Source organism: Cydia fagiglandana, chromosome Z (assembly GCF_963556715.1).
Source record: "Cydia fagiglandana chromosome Z, ilCydFagi1.1, whole genome shotgun sequence".
NCBI classification, from domain to species: domain Eukaryota; kingdom Metazoa; phylum Arthropoda; class Insecta; order Lepidoptera; family Tortricidae; genus Cydia; species Cydia fagiglandana.
This window is the reverse complement of record NC_085959.1, coordinates 29,546,703-29,552,702: the sequence shown is the minus strand read 5'-3', so window position 1 is coordinate 29,552,702 and position 6,000 is coordinate 29,546,703.

The window sequence follows — 6,000 nt, the reverse complement described above, 5'->3', positions numbered from 1 at the left end:
CGTTTGTTTCTTTATTTTCCTCTATCCAATCAGGATATATCCAATGTAAGATTTGATTAGACGCTCACCGACGCCGACTTTAAAAATAAAGTATTGCCAGTTTTTACATATTTCCGCTTAGAGCATTTAATAACCGGAGTCGCCTTAAAGAGCTTACGCCTCTGCCGAAAACCTTGCACAATTGTCAATTGTGCAAACTTTTGTATGGACTGACATGGCTATTTATACGTTACGTTAACGCATTCACTGCCAGGGGCCGTGGCCTAGGAACAAACTTGTATCGCGGTGAATGCACATGTGCGTCGGGGGCAGTGAATGTGTAAGGTATTAAATAGTGTCCGACCGAAGGTTCGGTTTCGGTTTCGGCCAGTTTCGGCCAAAAAATCATGTTTCGGCTGTAGTTTCGGTTTCGGCCAAAATACGGCCGAACCTTTCGGCCGGGCCGAAACTTACGAAATGGTACTTCGGAATAAGACCAAAAGTTGGGGAATAAGTAGGACAACAATATGAATACCTACATATTATACTGATTCATGTATAGGTACAGAAATTAATTGGTTTATTATAAAACACAATTCCACTAATGAGGGCGCCACTGGACGGTCGACGTAGTCTTAAGAGGCTGTCAATACCTATAACGCGCACACTGTCTAATTGTTTCGGAGAGAATGAGTGATTTTACCTCAATTTACTATTGGTTTGTGTTCCACATGTCCTTTACTTCAGATTAGCCTTTGGCCTCGCTGCGCCAGGCTCGACCTGCGGTCTCGCTTTTTAATACAATGGACATTGGTTGGAGTCTGTGCTCAACTACTTATCCTGAAGCCTGTAGCACGGCTTTGACTTCGCATGAAAGTTCGCCTCACTGGTACACTTCGGACTTTTAGGCCCACGTGAAGATTGGTACCAGGCCTTGCGATATTGTCAACAAAAAATTTCGCGCTCGCGTTTTTGGTTGACCCTGTATCTACATGTTAACTTGACTGGTGAATGAATAGAGTTAGACCAAGAAAATTCTGCAATGATTTTGATAGCATACGCAGTGCAACTAGTGCAAAAAATATTTATACGTATAATTTCATAGAAGTTTTGACGTTTAAAATAACACTTGCACTGCGTGTGTAAAATCGCAAAATCGTTGCAGGATTATCTTGGTCTGATTCTAGTAATTTTCTTAAAAAACTGCTTAAGTAACATCAATTTCAAGGATATTGGGTGTTGACAGCGCCATAATAAGGGTATAAAAGGGGTTTTATGACATTTTTTCAACGATTTTAACAAGTCTACAAAAGTTTCGGTTTCGGTTTCGGCCGAAACTAGAGCCAAAGCCGAACATTCGGTTTCGGTTTCGGCAAAAAAACATGTTTCGGTCGGACACTAGTATTAAATGCTCTAAGTGAATGTATCATGTAGAAATAGCAATAAGTACATTTGACGTCCCTACCCCCGCAAAAATCTGCAGAATCTGTTTTGTACAGAAAATGACAGACAAGACGTCTCCAGTTACTAAATGCTTCCGTAGTCAACACCTTTAGAGCTATAGAAAGTTGCAATTTGGTATGGGTACATAAATCATGCATGGCGATATAACGGTAAAATAAAATCGATTAAGTAGGTACCTACTTAAAAATAAATTATAAACATATGAAATTTGCTTTATTTATTAAAGTTTTGTTACAGAGTGAGTCTTCTGTACCTAGTACTATTATTTATTCTGTGACATAAGTTCCGAAAAACTCATTTGTACGAACCGGGGTTTAAACCTTTAAGTTTAAACCCGCCACCTCCGGATTGAAAACTATTTTTATATGTAACTCCGTTTTGGATTTCATGGCATAGGCGTACCCACAGTGGGGCAGTTGCCCCACCCTGGTCTCTGACCATAAGCTAAGAATTTCTGTTTCAACTGTACCCTGTTACAACGTACGCAGCCTCCCCTACTTCTGCACCACCCCTTAAAAAATGCTGCGTACGCCCATTGTTTGCGAATCAAACATGCAATAGGTAGCTTATTAATTAATCGCTTTGTTATTAGTATTATTACTTACTTAATTTTACAGCGCATTGACTGCTAGCTGTTAACTGTAATGCTGTAAAATTTGATTTCAATAAATATCAAATGTTTTACGGGATTACGGGCCTATAAATCCCGGTCTTTTGATAGGCTTGCGTGGGGATATAGGTCCAACACGTAGAGGCCCCCTTGGAGAGCTTTAAAACCATGTAGAACGCCTGTTGGAACCCGTTCACAGGGTATTTATTGTTACCCATGAACCGATCGCAGCAGGCATTGAGACTAAATTGTAGAAAAAGTGAATACTAGGTATATTATGATGTCTAAAAACCGTTTCGACGCCGTGTCAAACACAAAAGCTGTCACTCGAACGCCACGTCACCGAAGAGTCAAAACTGAAATTGAACTTTACGCATACGCACGTAGGTCTATGTTGCTCTGTGGTCTGTGACTGATTAGTCCGTCTTTGGCGTTGGACCTGCTGTGCGGATATATCGGTCATTGGCGTCCAAAAGGTTAAGCGCCACGTGCACCATCACACTACCACGGGTTAACGCATTCACTGCCAGGGGGTGTGGCCTAGGAACAAACTTGTATGACGGTGAACGCACATGTGCGTTGGGGGCAGTGAATGTGTTAAAACTAATCCAGTGTGAAATTGTACTGATAACCATGGCAACATGGTTTAACCGGTTTACCCCGGGTTAGTGGGATGATGCAAGTGGCGTTGAGGTGTTAATAGTTATTTGTTTTACAAGGGGGCAAAGTTGTTGTTTAACCGCTCGTGCTAATAGCCTAATATTGATACCCGAGCAAGCGAAAGATTTCAAAATTGAACCACGAGCGTAGCGCGTGGTTCGAAAAATGGTATCTTGAGCGTTGCGAGGGTTTCAAAGCACGAGGATTAAACAAAATGTGCCCCCGAGTGAAACACAAAATTTTTCACCACACCAACCCGAAGCAAATATTAAATGTAAAATATCAAACAAAATCAAACCAAATCAAATCCAAATGAATGTTATTAAATATTTATCATCCAAAATCATCATTTAAGTCAATTCTACCAGCAAACATAAGAAAACAACTCAAAATTTGCATTTGATTACTTTGCCTCACATGTGGATAAAATGCAACTTTGCTATTCGTTTTTGAAGTGCAAAGTAATTCTTTCCGAGCTGGTGTGGTGAAAAATGTTAATCATATCATAGTTATGATAATGGCGATGTCAGTAAATAATAAAACATGTTCATGGTGAGTCTTTTATTATAGTACCTCTATGTTCGTAATGCATACGCACAAGTTGCTCATACATGGCACTGGTGTTTTACATCTGTCAAAAATCATGAAAACGTTTTAATCGCTTTAAATGTATTGTACATAACCTATTACATTTATTAATACAATCGTAACTTAGATTAAATACATAATTACAATTATATATCAAAAACAATTTTTTACGCTTTATGTTCGTAATCACGAACTTGTTATAGTCGCACCAATAAAAGTCTGCAGCGGATTTGATAGTCCACGCAGCGTAAGTGTTATTTATACGTCATTATTGCATAGAAGTTTGACGTTTAAAATGACACTTGCACTGCGTGGGCTATCAAAATCGCTGCAGACTTTTTACGGTTTGACTCTAATACATTTCTTTCACAGAACATTACAAGTGTTTAGCGATACAGAATAACTTTGTGTGAACTCCTCAAGGTTATATATAATTTACATTATTGCACAAAAAATACTCTTGCCGTGCATGGTTGGTGCAGTTCATAGTAGGTACATACTTAACTAACGTAGGCCATCTCATGAGTGGCCACATAACTGAAATTACAACTAAGAATTAGGCCGGATTGTTAACAACTTTAATTATCCAAGTCCCAGTGGATTTCATGCATGTAACTATATTCTGAAGAGTCAACGAGGCCATCAAAACACATAGTTCAACTTTGGGTATTATTGCAATATGGCGGTTTGTTTACATAGTTAGCAAGTTCAATAGAATGTCAATTTACGTCGAAATTTTTAAGGGCCATATAAATGTACTGTAAAACGCTGTATACAGTCAGCGTCATATCATATCATATAGTATGTATGGCGTACCGATAATTGTTTGGCGTACCGAACTATTTGAATACTTTGGATGCTACCAACTATACGATGCTGAATATGTACGATACCCGTAAGTAATTCGCAAATCGTGTCGATTTAAATTCGCCACTCGTTGCCATTTTCTAATTCTTCGCACTTGTATCATAGGTAAATAGGTAACTATTAGCGTGGAGGTTACTTTACAGCGCATATCATAATTATCATAAAACATCATATCATAGTTAGACCTAGCTAAGTTGGCAGCGATATTGATAGACAAGGCTGTGCAAGTGTTATTTTAAACGTCAAACTTATATGAAATTATGACGTTTAAATAACACTCAAAATTGTTGTCAACTTATATTGGTGTAGGGCATAGAGTAATATTGTATAAGTAATGAAAGAGTGATAACTCCATTCCATACATACATTTTCTTGTTAAAACGTGAGTTATTTCGTATCGACATCTAACGTTAAGTAGTGGAATTATCAGTACCACTTCTTGACACTAGATGTCACAAGTGTCGCTACTAACGAAAAATATATTCTGCAAATAAAACAATTAACAACTAATATATAATGAAAAAATAGAGTTCATGTTAATCCGGTTATAATACAAGTATTAGCTGAAAATTGTTGAGCATTAGTTTTCGTTCATAGTAACCTAAGTACTTACTGATAAATTCCCCTACTTTACGCTAGATAGGTAATCACTAGGTACGAAATAACTCGTGTTTTGATATGAAAACTGAAGAATGGAGTTACCACTCTTTCTTTACTAAATATTTCTCTATGGCGTACGGTGACGGCACCTGCAATGGACAAAAACCAATTATGGACATTTTTACTAACTAGTAAAGATCGTAAAGGTGGGTTAAAAGTGGGTGGGTGGTTGGGTTAGATTACACCTTTGCAGAGTACTATTGTGCTTAACATGTCTTACATGTCCATGATTGGTGCCGTCACCGTAATATTTGTGTTTTTAGCGCCATATATTCACGATACTTGCGGTTTTGGCGTCAGACGGTTAATACTTTTTAAATAGAATATACAGTAGGTAATCGTGTTAGATTAATATATTAGTTCGCATAATTCAAGTCGTACTCGTAGTTTTGATGGCTCTCTCGCATTACAATAAAAATAGGTAACTGATACCAATACAATAAGTGCATGTTGTAGATGGCACCAACCTGAAACCTTTGCAGTACCTACGTAGCATTAATTGGTCACTTGATATTGTCAAAGAGTACTCGATTCTAACGTGTCTGTTGTATACTATGTACAGTAGGGTGGGCCGATCCCGACCACACGCCCTGTTGTTTCTGTAATACCTCTTCTATACAATTTTCACTTTCACTCCTGCATTCATATCAACACTTACCTACAAGTAAAAGAATTATAGCGAATAATGCAAGGATCTAGACTAAATTAAATCGGAAACAATAGCATCATTCGGCACAACCTAAAATAAAAGCAGAGAGCCATTGATTACTAAGGCGTTAAGGATATTGAAAGCAGACTAAATAAAATATAATAAAATAAACATTATTCTTGATTATTTGAATCATTGGTACATATTTTGAAAATTGTGCCATAAAACGAGGAAACTTTAGCTTCGTATTACCGCTCAAATGTATACAAAGTTAATGCTCCGATAGACTTTATAAACTTAATACTAAGTAAATGCTTCACTTCTACACTAATACCTATATGACTTGAGGTACTCGTATTCTTCCATAATGCGTTGCGGTTAACAAGTAATTACGAGCCCGCTGGCTCCAGTTTTAACCTTCTGAACGCCAAACGGCGCATCTATTTGCCGTGCCACTGACGCCACGGGGGTAAAATTTAGTTTTGTAAATAAATAATGCAAACCTATATGTGGGATGTTTTTC